Source organism: Equus caballus, chromosome 22 (assembly GCF_041296265.1).
Source record: "Equus caballus isolate H_3958 breed thoroughbred chromosome 22, TB-T2T, whole genome shotgun sequence".
Classification (NCBI taxonomy): domain Eukaryota; kingdom Metazoa; phylum Chordata; class Mammalia; order Perissodactyla; family Equidae; genus Equus; species Equus caballus.
The window spans coordinates 46916378-46935015 of NC_091705.1; the positions used below are offsets into that span (position 1 = coordinate 46916378).

The following is an 18638-nucleotide window of genomic DNA, read 5'->3' on the forward strand; positions in this document are numbered from 1 at the left end:
GGGCCACGATGGTTCTGAGCCCAGGCCTCTCAGGCAGGGGTCGCTCACCCTCAGGGGTCCCGGTCCATGTGCTGGAACTGTGTGCAGCTGAAGGACACACCCAGCGCTCCTTATATCTTCCAATTAGGAATTAAAAATACCATCCGTTTACTCATCACGAACACATCTAGCTTATGGAAGCTAAAACGTGAAGTTTCCATGGACTTTGAAAGATGAAGCAAAATAATTCAAAGACATTTAGGCAACGTGCCAAATCCGTTGGTCCTTGATCCTACAGGGCCCCTGGAGTGTCACTTCCGATAGGAGCCGTAGACCCAGAAGCTGGAGAAGTGGGGCTGCGATTTCCTGGCATTCACCAATTGTCTGTGAGTCAAAACAATACTATTACCCAGCAGCCAAACCATTCCTGTTTGTAACGCAATTGTTACTATTATCACGGGTACTTCCCTCTTCAAATCCACTATTTGGGTACCATTCCCTGCCTTGGCTGGTCTTCAGAGTTAGCCAGGCAGCCTTTAAAAGTACCCAATGCCAAGGAGATCCATTTCTGCTTAGGCTGTAGAAAGCCACCCTAAACTGGATGACCTATAAAATTATAAACGTCTTTGAAACCATGGAAACAATCCATCAACTGGTGAATGGACATAGAGATCAAGGGACAACATACAGTGGTGTCCACCCGGCAACAAAAAGGAACAGGTGACTGCTCCATGCAACTGAACCCAAAATTCAGAAGGCACTTTGAGTTCTCTTGTCCATCTTCTCATCTTTCAGGTCTTGGCTCAAGTGTCCTTCAATCAAGGAAGCCTGCTGAGGCCAGATTGCTTTGCTTGATGCTCTCAAAAAGAGCGTTTCTCTCAATTGGAGTGACTGTCTGTCTTCCCAGGGTGGCTGAGAGCTCCGTGAGGGCAGGACTGTGTCTGCTGTGTTCACTGGTGCATCCCAGCTCCTCACCCACACGTGGCTGGTGCTCACTACAAACCTGGAGCACGAGTGGACGGACTGGCCGACTGACCGACTGACACTGAATGAATGAATGAATGAATTCTATGCCAGCTTTTCAGTAACTGTGGGGTGTAGGATAGATTAGATGACTTTCTGAGTCTCAGTGATGAGCTTTCTGAAATGGGACAATTCTTGTAGCTCCCGTCTGCATTTAGAGAGGGTGCCGAGGGAAGCTGAGACTTGGCATTGAGCTTGGCACGCAGGTAGAAGACCCTCGACACAGGGAATCCATTATTCTTCTCGACTTTCATTGTAATTCTAATTTATTCTCATCCCCACCTTCTTCTAACATGCATCATGAGGGCCCGTGTAGGAACATAAAATAAAGCAACAGCCCAGGCATTAGAAGTGATGAGAAAGGCAAGTGAAATGAGACACCAAGTTAAGTGTATAGAGAGGTGACCCCAGCACTGGGGCTGACGTAGGCTCTGCTCACCTAGCCTTTTCTCTCCGCTCTCTTCTCTTCAACGCAGAGTTTGCCCCGGCCCGGGGTCCTCACTACGCCCTGGCATTATGTGACATCAGGCCATAGCAGTGGTGCCAGCAGTAGAGGACAATATGCATGGTGTCCTCACGCGGTGCCAGGAGTTATTCTACGTCCTTTGCTTGAGTTTCTGCAAATCTGTTTATCTTCAGAACAATCCAGTGTGTTTCACACATGAGGGCACTCTGGCGCCCCACACAGAGCGGTTTAACCCAGACATTACCACGCTCCCTGCTCTTTCACTGAAATTCACACAAAATTGATACTTTTGATGTTAAAACAAATGCAGTCATATTGTTTGGTAGAACACAAATCTTAAAGCATTTTTAAGAAAAATTGAGAATGCTCGTCTAAGAGAAAACAAGAAGCCTTGAAACGCCAAGTGCCTGGGACCCCTCAGGCTCCCTCACGAGCTCCGCGGTCTCCTGGGCCTTTAGGAAGACCTCAGGGAAGGTGTTAGACTCTAGTAGCTCCAATTTTAAACCTTGAAGTTTTAGACTATAAAACAGCCTTTGAATTGTCATTGTACACTGCAGTGGAGGACTGGCATTTTTCTATGCGGTAAAATATCAATTTTGTCAACAAATAACCGAGACATAAACTACAGGAGAAGCAAAAAGTCTATTTGGGGATCTCAAGAATTGCAACTTGGGGAGCACAGACTCAGGTAGAAACCCACATAATGTCCCGTTAGGGAGTAAAAGTCAGGGGCTTTTAAAGGCAGAGAGAGGTTGTATTACAAAGAATTCTAATCGGAGGCGGAGGCAGAAGCTCGTCTTGGCTAAACATTGATTGACTGCTGATTCTTCAGGAAGTCTGCAGCCCTCAGTCTTTGTGACCAGGAGGTCCATTCTCCTACAGACGTCTCAAACAATGGTTTGTAAAACAGCTGCCATTTTGGCCCAGTCCGGAGGTTTGGCCCAGTCCAAGGTTGAGAACAGCAAGGCGGTTTCTCTGGAAAAGCGGCTCTGATTCCATCTTAAAATGGCTCCACTAGAGTCAATTTTGACAGTTTTAAAAAATTCCTCGTGGAATCATCACATGCCACATTTTCAAGGGTCCACAGATACCTATCGAGAAATGCAGGGAAGTTCAAGGAAGATAAAAGCGAAACAGGCAAGCAGACATTGCAATTGGTTGACGTATCTTTTCAGGAGAAGCAGCACCTGCCAGATCGATACTGCTGCTTTTATTGTAGCATTGTGGTGGGGCTGGTGGTGGCTTCACTGCCTCTCTGCCCCAGGCCCCACACTTGCGCTGCCCTGGCCCTAACACAGGATAGGTCTGATGCTGTGACCACCTTCCCTGCCCGGCACCCTTTGTTGTCCTGTCAGCATCACTAATCACTGATTGCTAATAGATCACTAATCACTCTTAGTCTTCCTGCCCAATGGGGCGGGCCCGCTGCCTCCACACACACTCCCAACTGCCAAAGTGCAATGATGCTCTTGTGTCTCTGCACTCATATCTGGTCTGACCAGATCCTGTCACAGCACAAATGCACAGCATAAGCACATTATCCTTCTGGCCTCTGTGTCCTCTATCAAATCAGAATAATATCCACGCCGTTGGTGTGGGTGAAGGGGAGAGTGTGAAGACCTCCGTGGCGGGCATGTAATAACCACCCCGTGCACTGCCAGCTCCTAGCTAATCAAACCACCTTTGTTGTGTTTTCCAGGCTCCCTTCTCTTTCAAAGAGGGTTCCCGAGGCCCCACAATGGCATGAAATTAGAGCAGCAGGACAGCGACTTGGAGAGGCTGATAAAGGGGAGGCAATAGGTCAGGGCGTGACATGGACCCCAGGTGAGGTTGGAGCACATGGCAGGGGGTAGAACACATATGTGCTTAGAGCTCCAGCCCTGGGACTGGGGCCCCCATGTACTCCCTGGGATTTGGCCATGTTCTGGGCTCATGTAAAGTCCAGAGTAAACTGACATATCTTTCACATCAATGCTCTTAAAATTATCTATCTATCTATCTATCTATCTACCTATCTACCTCTTTTTGTATTGAAAGGAGCATGCCTTTAATAGGGAGTACAATGTGAAAATCCCTTAAAGTTTACGAGAAACTGAAAACAATGCTAAGAAACAGAATGCTTGCCTTGCCCCCTACGCTGTGGCCCGTCCTCCGAGGGTTCTGGCGAGTGTGCTCTGTCTACCTTAGCGGGATGGGGAGGGGAGATTGCAGGGCCCTACCGAGGTCTCGCTCACAGGGGCCGTGCTCCCTGGAGGCCTCTGTGCCAGAAGAGAAGAGAAAAGCAACTGTTCTGAGCACAGCTCTTCCTGATCAATTTGCATGGATTTTGTCATCTCTGTCGTTGGGCCACTCTTTCTTCCACTTCTGTTCACAGCTCCACCAGCTGTGGTGCCACCTCATGCCTCCGCCCTGTGCCCCACTGTGTTCCAGTTCCAAGCAATGATTCTCTCCTCCAGGAAACCACAACGCGACCTAGGCTGCCTATTGGAGGTATATGGGCGTGGTGGGAGGAGACTTTTCAATATACTGATGCTCAGTTCTTCTCATTTAATTGTTCCAGTGTTAACTGGGCATCTATATTTTTTAAAAAAATCAACCCAGTTGTGGGGCTGGCCCCGTGGCCGAGTGGTTAAGTCTGTGCACTCCGCTGCAGGCGGCCCAGTGTTTCGTTGGTTCGAATCCTGGGCGCGGACATGGCACTGCTCATCAAGCCACGCTGAGGCGGCGTCCCACATGCCACAACTAGAAGGACCCACAACGAGGAATACACAACTATGTACTGGGGGGCTTTGGGGAGAAAAAGGAAAAAATAAAATCTTTAAAAAAAAAAAATCAACCCAGTTGATTCTGCCTGATAGCCTGGGTTGAGAGCTGCTGCTGCAGATCAAAATGTACAAACAAGCAGCTCGTGTGCCACCACCCCCACTCCCCTCTTGTCAGGCAGAGATCCCTCAGCAATCGTGGCGACAGGCAGAACTCTACGACAGTCCCATGATCTCTGTGTCTTGGTCTTATGACCCTCCCCTTGAGTGTGGGTGGCACCTGTGACATGATTCTGGCCAAACAGAATATGACAAAGGTGGTGGGAATGTGACTCCCTTGATTGGGTGACATTATATAAATATAAGACTCCATCTCAGCAGAGTGGAGAGAGACTCTCCTGCTGCCTTGCAGAAGCAGGCAGCCACGTTGTGAACTGCTTATGGAGCAGGCCAAGTAGCAGAGACCTGCAAGTGCCTCTAGGACCTGGGGACTAAGGGCCAGTAAGGAGCCAGAGCCTCAGGCAAAGGAGTGCTGCCCACAGGCACCGCAATGACCCTGGAAGTGGTTCTTCCCCGGCTGAGCCTCCGGCTGAGCACCCAGCCCAGCCCCTCCCTGGTTGCAGCCTGGTGAGACCCCGAGCAGCAACCCAGCTAAGCCATACCCGGACTCCTGACCCGTGGATCAGTGAGACAATGAATGGGTGTTGTTTAAAGCTGCTGACTTTGTGGTGATTTGTTGTTCAGCAAAGAAAACTGACGCAGGCATGAATATTTTCACCCAGGACAGTGAGGCCTTGCCATCTTCAGGACTGGGCTCCAGGAAGCCATTACCACCCAGCCAGATGTGGCCTCTGAAGTGAAACCTGTTGACACCTGTGTTAGTTTTCTGTTGCTGCTGTAACTAATTGCCACAGACAGTCGCTTAAAGAACACCAAGTTTTTATCTTAGGTTCTGGAGGTCAGAAGCCAGAAATGGGTCTCGCTGGGCTAAAATCAGAGTCAGCAGGGCTGGTTCCTTCAGGCGCCCTAAGGAGAATCCATGTCCGTGCCGTCTCCAGCTTCTAGAGGCCACCTGCGTTCCTTGCTCACGGCCCCTCCCTGCCTCTTCAAAGCTGGCAACGGCCAGTGTAATCTCTCTCACATCTCATCACTCTGACCTGGACTCTTCTTCTGTCTCCCTTTTGCTTTAAAGGACCCTGTGATGACAGTGGGCCCACCTGATGATCCAGGATAATCTATTTTAAGACTTAACTCTCTTTTGCCAAGTAACCTAACATACTCCAGGGTCCGGGGATTAGGACCAGACGTCTTGGCAGGTGTGTGTGGGGGCTTACTCTGCCAGTCACTGGTTGTATTCCTCTGACGATGGCCCAGTTGTCCTTTTGAGCAGTTGCTCATTCAAATCAGGACCCACATAAGATATTTTCCTTGCAGTTGGTTGGCATATCTTTTCAGTCTCATAATCTGTGATCCATAACCTCTTGCAATCTGTCTGTTAACAAAATCAGGTCATTTGTCTGGAAAGTTTCCTGCAATTTGGACTTTGCTCCTGGTCTTTGAACACATTCCTCTGTCCCTCGTATGTCTGTACTTTCTGTAAACTGATGGCTAGACCTCGAGGCTTGATTAGGTTCAAGTTTGATTGGTTTTGGGGGAGCCAGGGGACAAGAGTATCTCATAGGAGAAGTTGTCTACGCGCACCAGGAACATGTGATGTCTGTCCCTCACTTTATGATGTTTGGAGCCCTTTATGGCTGTTGCCTAATCTGTTATTTCATTAGGAGTTGCAACATAGTGATATTCTAATTCCGTCATTTCCTCTGCATTTATTACTTGGAGCTGAAATATTTAATAAAGACAGATTTCCTTCAAGAACACCAATTATTTGGTTACCCTGTGGTATAGTTGGTATAGGAAAGGCAGGAAAAGACTTGATCCTCTCTCTTTTTTTAAACCAGTTTTCAAATTATTAAGTTGTTTTCCTAGGCTCCTTAAATTAACACATCACCAATAAGGTTTTGTTTAGTAACACTATGATCTTGGTCACTTAAACATTGTTTATGTATTTCAATTCATTGAAGTTATTGTTCTTACTGATGCTTCAATTAGCCCATTTTGGGATAGAGCTTATACAGGTTGGCACCTGAGCCATTTTTAAACAACCTTAGCAGGCTTTGAAAATGTAATATTCTAGGATCATCGGAACATTTCTTGCCCCAGACCTGGAATCAGGTCTTTCTCTACGGAGTTCTGGTTCATTTTAGAGGAAAATGAGACCACAGTATATGTGCTGGGGGTGTTCACTCATTGTCCGGGCCATTGTTTCTAGGCCTTGTCAGTGGAGAGAACCTGCAAATATACATATTTTAAAGATAAAATACATTCTGAATTCCCACTGATACTTTCAAATCAAATTCAGACTTCTGGGAATTTCACTGATCCCACTGACCTTGCGTCTGCATCTTCTTTCTCCCATTCTAAAATTTCCAGCTCCCTATGGCAAAGCAATCCCTCATTGCATTCCCCCACAGTGTACACCAAACGCTCTCAGAATCAACATACAACACTACCAGTTTAAGATTTTTCCAAGGTTTTTTTTCTTTTTAGTATAATTTACTGAAGATATACAGTCAAATAACTGTTTTAAAGTCAGCAAGGAGAGCTCCTTCATGTAGCTACTCTACCAACTCTGAACACACAGGTGTAGCTGTCTTGTCTCCATTGCAGTTATTAGGGATTGAGTTTTTAAAATAATTGTCTATATATTATTATTAAATAATATTAATATGTAGTTACATAATTTTATTATTAATTGTTAACTGTTAATTTTACATATTATAAAAATATTTACATATCTACACTCAGGACACATCCTGATCAGTTTAATCCTATTCCTGTCCTCTCTACCCTGGGTCCTTGTCTTTCTGTAAGTAGACATATTTTTAATCCTTTTGGTTTTCCCTCCTTTTTAAAATATGGGCAAGGATATGCACACAGGCACACAAACACATGCAGGTATAATCGTGGGCCCCACCCTAAGACAAATAGTAACATACTATACACGCATTCCTCAATTTGCATTTTGTGATTAAGAACACATCCTGAATCCCTCCGCAGTGGTAAAAACACTCCTCACACCTTCGTCCGCTGATGACCCTCCGTTGAGGGGATGTGCCTGGTATCCCCACCAGTCCCCTCCTCATGGGCATCTGGATATTTTTGGATGTTCGATGGTGCAAAAAAAGCTGCAGTGACTAGCCTTACGCATATGGCTTTTTGTATTTTTTCCCATGAATCTTTAGGATAAATTCTTAGAGGCTGGATTGCTGGGTTAAAAGCCATATGCGTGGATCGTTTTTCTAAACAAAGAAACGTCAAATTCCCTTCATAGGAGTTGTACTACTTTTCTCTCCAACCAGCGACTGTGAGAATGCACATTCCACAGAGAAGGGGGTCACACTTTCGGACATGAGGCAAATAACTGAAGAGAAATGGCACACCAATTAATTTTAATCAGCATTTCTTCTGCTATAAGCCAAGTTGAGCCTCTTTATATCTACTTACGGCCATGTGCATTTCCTTTTTGGTGCCCTGTTCTTAACTCCCTCCTACTGCATACCCAGCCCCTTGCTCCACACACACACACCCCACCCCACTCCAGTGCACACCCTGCCATCTAGTTGTCAGAAGGGCTCATGTTCTGGATTTGGTTTAAGACTTCCTTTTACCATAATTTAAACCTTTCCTCTATATTTTGTAGTTTATACAAATAGATATCTATATCCAGAAGCATCATTAGATTCAGCTTCAATTTATAAGGCAAGAATCTTTCAGAGATGGGCATTGCACCATGTGGCGTATGTTCCATCGTCTCACTTTCATGATGGTGAACTTGAACAACAACTTCACACATCGTCAGCCTGATCGAGCCCCGTAATGGTCTCAGCAATAGTGCACTTCGTGGTTTCAGTGTCCGTTGACAATGAGGGCTCAGATCCATTATTGTTAGGGGAGCAAAGGGTCAGTTTCACAAGCCTGTCATTGCCCCTCAATTTATTAGGGGGCACTTTACTCTAAAGAAGACTTTCCCTCGTCACCAATTTTGTTACTCCAAAATATAGTCCAGCCCATACAAGAGAGTCAAGGTAAGGGTTTCATTCTTTCCAGCTATTTATCATTTTTCAGAATAAGAAGATGGAGACAGTGTTTAGGGAGTACGGTGCGTATGCCAGGCGTTCTCATTTTTAAATACTACTGGGCTGTAGCCTTCTAAAGCTTTTTAGTAGACAGAGAAAGAAAGCATTTCTTAAAGAAAACATGTTTATACTAATATTTTCAATTCATTAAGATTACAGGAAGTTACTTCTTTGATTTAAAATTTTTCTCTTAGGCTGGAAATTGAGGTTCCTAACAACATTAACATAGTCATTTGCTTTATCCCATAATACATCTACAACAGTTTCAAAATAACCACACCAACAATGAATTCAGATTTAAATTTCTCTGAGGCATTTTTGTCCTTAGAGTACATCCTATTAGGAATATGTATCCGAAAGTCAATTGAACCAATGATTTTCTCCATGTGCTGATGCTACCAGACTGATAGCTTTTTTTTTTTTTTTTTTTTTTGGTGAGGAGGATTGACCCTGAGCTAACATCTGTTGCCAATCTTCCTCTTTTTGCTTCAGGAAGATTGTCCCTGAGCTAACACCTGTGCCAGTCTTCGTCTATTTTGTATGTGGGACAGCTGCCACAGCATGGCTTGATGAGCAGTGTGTAGGTCCACACCAGGGATGCGAACCCCAGGCCACCGAAGCAGAGTGCCCAGACTTAACCACTACGCCACTGGGGCAGCCCTCTGATAGCATTTTAGGCTTGTTTATTTTTTTTTTTCAAATTTTAGGAATTTCTTCTTTCTTTTTAAATGTTGTCCTTTTAAATTTATACAAAACATTTACATGGTTCCAAGATCAAAACTATATGAAAATTATATCCAGAGACGTCATGCATCATCTCTGCCTCCTCCATCCTAGTCCTTCCTGCCACCAGAAGTCACCAAGTTTACTAGATTTCGGCTTGCATTTCTGTTGTTTCGTTTTGCTGATATAAGTACATATGTGGATATATTTCTATGTCCGTTTTGTATGCCTCTTTTGATACTTTTTTCCTGCGTTTCTTTGGGGAGAGTCCTAGAAGCAAGATAGATAGGTGAAGGTAAAGGCACAGAGTCGAAATTGTCCCACATTTTGCCGCACTGCCCTCTGCTGGGGAGGTGACTCCCACCGGCAACACTGGAGCGTCTGTTTCTCCACAGCATCAACAACAGGGCGCGCTACAAATTTTTTTCAATTTAAGTGACAATATCTCAGGGCAACTTTGTGTCCCTCATATTGTAAATGAGGCTGAGTATCTTTTCATATGATTAAACGCCATTTGCATTTATTTTCCTGTGAATCCTGTTTCCAGCTTTATCTTGTTTCTTAAATGTCACGTTTTGCCTGAACTCTTCTCAGGTTTTAGGATTTCTCTACATATTAGAGATGATGTTTTTTGAGATTCATTCACACTAGTGTATGAATTAATATTTTGTCCATTTTTATTACTGAGTTTGGATGTGCCACAATTTGCTATGCGTTCACCAATTTTTGCTATTATGAATAATGCTGAATATGAATAATACACTTGCATTTTTTTATGTGTATGTGTGTTTTCATTCCTCTTGGATAAACTGTAGGAGTGCAATCGCCAGGTCTGTGATCAGCGTGTGTGTAACTCTATACGATGCTGCCGTCCTGTTTCCCAAAAGGGCTGCACCCTTTACGCTCTCACCAGCAGTGTGGTGGTCTATTAATTTTTTTAAAAAAATAATACCTGTCTTTTTATACATGATAATACATAAGATTTTTAAATCATAAGTCTTTAGACCAAATGCAGTTTCTCTGTCTCTCTCTCCTCTGCATAAGCCAAAGCTCTTAGGACCCTCAACGTTTTTTAAGAGTGCAGAGGGGTCACAAGACAAAAACGTTTGAGAAGTGCTGACTTAGAGAAAAATCGAGCAATGGAATGTGTCTGTTTTCTAGCAGCTACAAAGGAGAACCCTGATTACTTACCTCCGTGTTCCTCTAACTCGAGCCAAGTTTGTGTTGAGGGAAAAACATTCTCCAAGTCCCCCAGACCATGCGAGCAGACGAAGTAGAAGAACACAGATTGAAGCCTATAAAACGCTGGACCGTGAACACGCCCCTCGAGGGGGCATCGCAACTGCCGCAGCGGGACGTCATCAGGCTGCTGGAACCGGTTTTGTCATTTTTGCTGTTTTACGTTTCATCGCAAAAAAAAACAAAAAAACAAAAACAAAAAAACTGCGATATGAAAACTTTCTCAGGAAGTGCCCCACAATCTTCTCATCCCAAACACTCCCCCCATGTCCGCCCGGGTCTGCAAAAGTGAAATTAAGAAAGCCTGAGTTACCCATTCAGGGGCCACGAGGCAAGAGCAGCCTCATTGCTCTGGAGGAATACCACCGCTCGGTGTGGGAGGGCGCCGCGGGGTTGGTCTCTTCTCTGCCTGCGCGGCCCCTGAAGCACCAGGGGGTCATCTCCGGCCTCCCCAAGGGCCGGGGGCGGGGCGGGGCGGGGGTTGGGGGTCTGCGCTCCACGCCAGTGGGCGCGGCAGGGGGAGCCCCGGTGACTCCGGGCGCTGAGGATGCGCTGGTCCCTGGCCGCCCAGGTGGGCCCACCCCAAGGCAGACTGTGCCTGGTTCCAGCGCAGCAAGTGAGCTCTGCCGCCGGTGCCCGCTCTGAGCATCTGTGCCCTCGCAAATGGAGAGCGTGGCCGCCACTTCAGTGCACCCGGGACACTGAAGGCTGGAGGGTGCGCAGCATGCAGGGTCTTCAGTAGATGGAAGGTAACTGATAATCACACTGTCACTGTTAGGTGATTGTTCTGGCTCCTTCCTTCTGACAGAGGAGTGCGGGGGCTCAGAGGGCACAAAAGAGAGAGGAGGGACGCAGATGGGGAGCGGGCAGAAAATAAGAAAAACAAAGCTCGGGGCATGAAATGGCCCGGACCAAGGCTCAGGTCACCCACCCGTCAGGTGGCCCACGTGGGCTCTGAGCTCCTGGTTCTCAGCGTGAGGGTCGCTCACCAACCTCAGCGTCCTTGGCAGGCCTGGGGGTTATGTGAAGTCGGGGTACAAACCTGGTACATCGTTGACCTTGAACATTTGAAAATACAAAATTCTACTTTAACTTCTTTTTTTTGACCAAACATCCCTAAGTAAGCATTTAATTTGGAATCATTATGTAGCAATTAATACGGAAAGTTCCATGACTTGTAAAAGATTCCGCAGAAGCCTGGGCTCCGCCGCGGGCCCCGCCCCGCCCTCTGCCGTCGCCTGGCGCAGCTTCTACGAGGAGCTCCCTCCGGTCTCCAGCAGCTCCGCGGCGGTCTTTCCAGCAGCCGCTGAAGGGGACCGCGATCATGTCCTGGATTCCTCGTGTCTCCAAGAGAAAAGCACAGGGGTGTAAATATTCCTGTTTGTTCTGGAAAAGTTCAAGCCTCGCGGAGTAAAGAGGATATGAAAATGAACATCCATGTACCCTTCTGGAAGCCCCAACAGGGTCCAATACTTGGCCAATTTTGTTATATCCATCCCACCTATAACCACCCCCCGCCCCGTTTTCTTAAAGTATCTTAGAGCAAATCCCAGACGTTGTATGGTTTCACCTGTAAATCATACAGTAAGTGTCTCTTCTGAAGAGGACTTAAATCGTTTACCATAACCATAACAGCATCGGCACACCTGACACAATGACCACCCGTCCCTTCATAGCCAATTCAGCTTTTATAACTTCTTGATGATCTCATAAAGGCCTCTTTGCAGCTGGTTCATTCAAACCCACATCCAGGCAAGGATGCTGCATTTGTGTTGGATAATATGGCTCTAAAGGGCCTTTTCACTTGCAGAGTTCCCTTCTTCTCTCATTTTTACTTATTTACTTATTTGTTGGGGGTTTTTTTGTTTTTTTGTTTTGTTTCTTTTTTTTTGCCAGCAGTGGGGCCTTACATTCATCTATTGAAGAGGTTGAATCCTTGCCATGTTATAGGGCACCCCCAGGTGCTGTTCAGCTGACCCAGCAACCCTGTATTTCCTGGGACCAGCTCTTTAGATAGAGAAGCTTCAGTAATGCCAGGTCCGATTGCTTGGGAAGACTTCCACACAAGTCAGGTATGCGTTCCTGCTGCCTCCCCGCCAGAGGCAGAGAATACCAGGGCATCTCTCTCTGGGCTGTTACCTTTGGGCGGTGGAGTTGGGTCCTTTCATCCTAAGTTCCCTGTCCACCTGTCACCCATGGTGTGAGCAGGCTCTCATGAATATTGCCCAGATCCTTCATTTCACTAGAAACTGAAAAATGGTGATTCCCTGATTGTATCATTTTGGCAGCATTTTTAAACTGGAATTCTCCCATTAATAAGAACAGGGAGAACTCTTCCTCCTCAACTCTTTGGTTATCCTGGAGGATGGTTTGTATAGAGACAGCAGGATGAATGCTTTATTTTTTTCCCTTTATCATTTTCATAGTGCAGAGTTGGTGTCCTAGCAATTTGAAAGTTTTTTCCCCCAGTATAAACTCATGGACTTTTATAAAGTTGATGTATTCAGCCACCCACCATATTCTTCTGGATGGTCCAATTCCCTCATGGAGGCCAATAGGAGCCTCTTCAGGTGGGCCCCTGAATCCTCTGGACAGGACCCCCGGAGACTGAGAGCACCCTTGCCTTCTGGGGTGACAGGATGTTCCAGGCTCAGCGCATATGTTTCCTGTCCCAGAAGTGGAATCAGCCCTTTCTTCCAGGAGCCCTGGTCCTGTCCGGTGGGTTTAGGGAGGATGGAGCAGCAGAGAGTGTGTGAGGCACCTGCAGCCCCGAAGTCCTGCACAGGACAGACCCCTACAGAGGCAGCCATGTGTCACTCGGTCATCACTGGTACATATCTGTCCTGGGGGGCCCGCCATGGCCCACAGCTTCAGGCAGCAGGACACAGACCACAGTGGGTAAGAAAGAAAGGGCTGGTATACCGAGTGAACACGAGTCAGGACAGGAAGGCAACCTGCCCAGCCACCTGTCCTGGGCCCACTCACTGTCTCTGAGCCCGACCTGTCAGCCTGGGCTGCTCACCCTCAGGGGAACTCGGCCTGGTGCTGGGCATCTGTGAGGCCACAAGACAAGCCTCAGGGCTTCTCTTAACTTGAAATGGGAAACTAATAGAAACATTTTTGTTCTGTCACAACAAACATCCCTATGTTAGGGAATAAATTGTGAAACCCTGTTTTGAGGGGCAAAGTAAAAGAATTGAGATAAATGGAGAGATTGTCCCCTCCCCATGGGTGCTCACCTCTTACCTCTGAGTCCTCAGTTCAGGTACATCGGTGGCATTGTCCCTGCAGCATCCCTGCTGTGTTCCAGCACCTACGAAACATCCGCCTCGACTGTCACACCCTTATACTCCCCCACCGCCTGGCCCTACCCCGAGGAGCTCCATTTCCTGCACAGTCGGTGCTCCCCTGGGCACTGTTCAACAGCCCCTGAGGCTGTGCACCACGGTGGGTCAGCATCAGGAAGCCTCGTGGTCTTCAGGGTTTCCTGCAATAGATTGGAGGTGGCATCTGAAAAGACACTTCTTTCTCTCTTTCACGTAGACACCTAGATGCATGTTCACACTCCAGATCTGATCTCATGGGGGACCCAGGTGGGTTGAGACAGGATCCAGCTCTGGGCCAGCAACTCCCAGAAACTCAGACAGGTGTTTCCGTGGCTCAGTTCTGGTGTGTGCCCCTCTAGTGGTTGCCAGAAGAATTGCAGAGGACTTCAACTTGCGCACAAAACCTCTTGAGGGACAAATCCCTGAAACCGGTTCCCACTGGGCTCCGGAGGGAGGAGACGGGCATGGCACCAGATACTGATGATGCAAGCCCTTGATTAATGATGGTGCCCCTTGTAAACTCTTCAAAATCATAAATCATTTGAATTTTGCCTTATACTCAATTCTCAGCTTTTGTTTTAATATAAAAGCAATCAGTTCCTCTGAAAAAACCTGAGTAAAATGGATGTCCTAGGAAAATGCACTAATTTTATCCAAGGGCTTCACCAGAGCCTGAGCTCAGGGCCCTGTGCTGACAGGCAGACCCTAGTTGGAAAGGATAAGTTGAGCAAGTGGCGGGAATTCCCGCCTGAGCACTGGCCCATTTCAGCGCCGTCCTTCCCTCCCTCCTGGCCTTGTGTTTCTTATCCATCTGCTTTGAGTGCCTATTCTGCTGCTGCATTTCCTGCTCCTGGATGACCTAGATTAAGTTATCTTTAGAATAAGATGGGCTATAAAATTATGTGAAAACCAAAATATGAGAAGGAAAGAGCTTCCCCACTGTGCGCAGTCGCTGTGCGTCATCCCACACATCCTGTCCCACCGCAGGACGCCATAAGCAGACGGGCTGTGCTGCCATTATTTTACAGAGTGGATGCTGAGGCTCAGCAAATCCATTCAACCTTCCCAAGGTCATAAAGCCTTGGCTTGCTCAAGTGGAATTTGCGGGAGGCCTCTAGTGGGCACTCCCTGCTCCCTCCACTCCCAGCGCCCCTCTCCTTTCACTCCTGTCAGAAGTGTCTGTAAATATCAAGGACAAGGTCAGCTCCTTGGATGGCAGGTGATGAGGTTTGTGCCAAGGAGCATGGAGATAACAATTATCACGCCCTCTGACCCCCACCCCAGTGATGGACTTTTGGAATTCTCTTTTATGACAATTGCAAAACTCTGTACCACCCAAAATAGTCATCGAAGTTGGGTGTCTTCTCCCGGGTGCTCCCGCTGCCTCCTAAGCTAACTGCTCTTGGTGGCTGTCACTGCCACTGGGGGAAAGTGTGATGGTGGCCCTGCTCGAGTCTGTGCCGCTCACTGTCAGAGCGCCCCTCCTCGCTCAGAGCCCACACAGACAAGCACCCAGAAAGCAGGATGTCTACTGCTGAGCATCAAATGGATATCAATGAGCATTCAAGAGAGGCAGAAATGAGGGATGACAAGACCTGAGATGGTGGGGGACCACCAGGAGCCAGGTGAAGTGAGGTAGTTAGGAGGGGAAACAGGAATGAAGGTGTCGGTTGCTGCCAGGAAGAGCTGGGGACCCTCCCCTAGGAGCCTGTGCCTTGTCCCAGCTGCAGAGCGCTGTGACACCATGAGGGTTTCAGATGGCAACAAGAGTTTGCCTCAAGTCTGGGGACTCCATCCTGAAGGCCAGGAGCTGCTGTCCATCCTGGTTGCCGCCAGATCAAGGTCGCTTCAGGGTCATGTGCACTCTGGGGCCTTATCCAGATCCCCGATAGAAAAATCGTTCCTTTCCCGAGACTTTAGAGCTGTGGATGATTATTTTTACACTAAAACAAGAGCAGAGATATTGAGCAGATGGCAAATTCAAATGTTTTTAAAGAATAGACAAGGGACCCCAAAAATATTGTTGCTTGCATTATTAATATTTGGCTCTAATGTCGCATCATTCTGTGCTACCTACCCCTTGGGGATCCCTGCAGAGGACATAAGCTTCAGTCTCATTACAGGAGTCTCAGTGTAGAAGTTAGAGAAGGCCTCAGTCAGGCTTCTCCCAACTACTGGAGGCGCACACAGCAATTTGGGGAAAATAGACCTGCTTTTGTTACACTTGACTGAGGCTGGGATTCCCTCTAAAGGAAATAATGTTCTCTTTGAGCCCTAGAAAGGGTTGTTGGTCCCCTAGGAGCACATGTGGCCCGAGGCTGAGAAATTATGGTAGAAAAATGTGAAGTCTTTTTTGAATATGTTCTCAAAGAGAAACAAAGAGAGGAGCTTTGTTTTTATAATTGGTGATAGATTTTTAAAGGTTATTTTGGAAATGAAAAGAAAAAATTTGAAACATCCTCTGAAGATTCGGAGAACTTCTAGAACACTTGTATGGTATCTGCAGACACCAGATAAGAAACACTGAGCTTTAGAATCTACAGAAGCCATATGATAAAGACAAAGCAGTTTCCAGAAGCTCCACAACGACTCCGACTTTGCACTGTTTCTTATCTTATCCAGGATGCAGTGTCGCGGGAGGTTAAGGAGAAAGGGTCCGGGAGATTTCTGTTTCTGGGTTTGATAGAATAGATGTGTAAGACTAACACTCTGTCTGAAAAGTCACAGGAAAAGGTACAAAGAGCTGTGTGGTATGCTGGAGCGCTGTAAGGTGGCCAGGCCTTCGGGGGTGAATATCTCAAAGAAACGGGAGCCCACATTCTGCCACCACTTTTCCCTCCAGGCATTTGCTGACTCTTAACACGAAGGAGAGACTGAGCCCCAGGTCCCGGGAAAAAGGCAGAGAGGCCACCAGTTTCTACAAATCCCACAGGTCTGGAGAGACAAAAACTGGAATTCAGGAGTGCCAAGTCAGCAAGGTCTAAGGGCCAGATCCTGGAGAGAAGGTGCAGGGAGTCTGCCCAATTTTTAAGATATGTAAGCAGAAGACGAAGAAACTAAACAGAAAGGCACCAAAGAGGAAGGCGAATTGTAGGCGGTGTATCGATTTTTAATGCTGCAAAACAGATGATCACAAACGTGACGGCTTGCAAACACACACACACATTTGTCATGTCACAGAGACACAGAGCCTCTCATTGACCAGACTCTGCTAGGGTCCCCTGAACTCCTTTTCAACTAGAACCGACTTCTGGAATCTTGTTTGTCTCTGCGTCGTCCAATTTAACAGGAATCCTGCTAAGTCAGTGTATCAAACTGAGACCTCCAGAGAAACAGAACCAGGAGACTATAGACAGATAGCTAAGAGGACACAGTATAGAATTGGTTATGGAGGCTGAGAAGTCCCACGATTCGCTGTCTGCAGGCTGGAGACCCAGGAGAGCCGGTGGTGTAGGTCAGTGGAGCCGGAGGCCCGAGAATCTGAGGGTGAGGGTCGGGGACAACGCTGTAAATCCTGGTCTGAGTCCAAACACCCTAGAATCAAGAGCGCCCGTGTCCCAGGGCAGGAGAAGGGGGACGTCTCAGCAGAAGCAGAGAGGAAGTCACCTTCCTGTCTTCTCGTTTTATTCCAGCCCACAAGGGATTGGATGAGGCCCACCCACATTGGTGAGGGCGTGAGGGCGGTCTTCTTTACTCAGTCTTCTGACTCAAATGCTAATCTCTTCTGGAAACTCCCTCACAGACACACCTAGAAGCAGTGTTTCCCCAGCTATCTTGGCATCCTTAGCCCAGTCAAGTTGACACATAAAATGAACCTTCACAAGTCTATAGCTTGTCACCTTGGGCTCCAAATGCATCTCCTTAACCCATACATCATCTCCAAATAAAGACAATAACAAGGTCTTAATCCCATCTCACATGACTCACTATCCTGCATACACTGCAAATGCACTCAGCCCTTCCCCGAGGAGGTGAAGTCCTTTAGTGAGCTTTACTCTTCTGATATCTCACAACTTAAAAACTATGATGTAAAATTAGCATAAGCTTGAATACATGCTTAAATACATAAAGTTAATGCATCTTACGTTACATGACAAGGGAGTAAGAGAGGAGAGAAAACAAAGATATTTCCTTGCTATAAGTATATATAACACAAACATATTCATGACAAAGTAAGGAGGAAATAGTCACGACCATTACAGTCCTCGCTTCTGTAACAGCTCGCGCAGTCGTGGTGTTCACAACCACCTCCTTCTACCAAATATCCTGGATTCCTTTTACCTTCAGCAAGCACCTCAGCTGGTTGTGGTTGTTTTCCTGGAAGGGCGACCCAAACCTTCATTCCTGGAGGTTCTGGGCCATGATGCGTCCTGCCTGGATTGGGTTGTTGTGGTTTTCCATTGACCTTAATCACAGGACATGGTGATACTAAAAGATGCCCTAAGGGATTTCCTACATCTGGATGTGCTCTCCCTTACCACCATTCTAGAGTCTCAGTCCAATTTCCCTCTGTAGTCGGGAGCACCGTAACTCCCTTCTTTGCCTGTTGACTCAGAGGCACGAGGAGCCCAAAGTGGCTGGGTGGCAGTCTTCACTTCCGATCCAATGGAATCACTGTATTTTCTGCTGGAAGCTTTCCTCCCTCTGGAGCTGAGACCTCTGGGCCAAAACAGCATAACGTGGCAGGAACAGGAAGCAAAGATCTTGCTAGTTAGTCACTAGGGCTAAGAGTGAGTGGTGACACTTCCATTTCCATCCCTTGGTTCCTGGACCTGTGAATCTTGGCTGTGGGAGACACAGCGCCGCATGTTGGGCACTGATGGAGAGCATAGATGGCCTTATGAAGAGCCTCGCCTCAGGCCTGTGAGGTGTCACCACTCAGCTGCCACTGTAACTGAGTCTTCAGAAGGTCATTTCATCATTC

At 47.1% G+C, this 18638-nt stretch overlaps 1 long non-coding RNA gene across 1 annotated transcript; it reads right to left on the reverse strand.

Annotated features, from left to right (window-relative positions):
• Window positions 1–1439: 1439 nt before the first annotated feature.
• Window positions 1440–10802, reverse strand: LOC138920187 (uncharacterized). The gene is made up of 3 exons (XR_011430954.1): window positions 10702–10802; window positions 10341–10542; window positions 1440–2559 (listed from the first exon to the last, which is right to left on the reverse strand). It is a non-coding gene; the product is annotated as an uncharacterized lncRNA (long non-coding RNA).
• Window positions 10803–18638: the final 7836 nt, after the last annotated feature.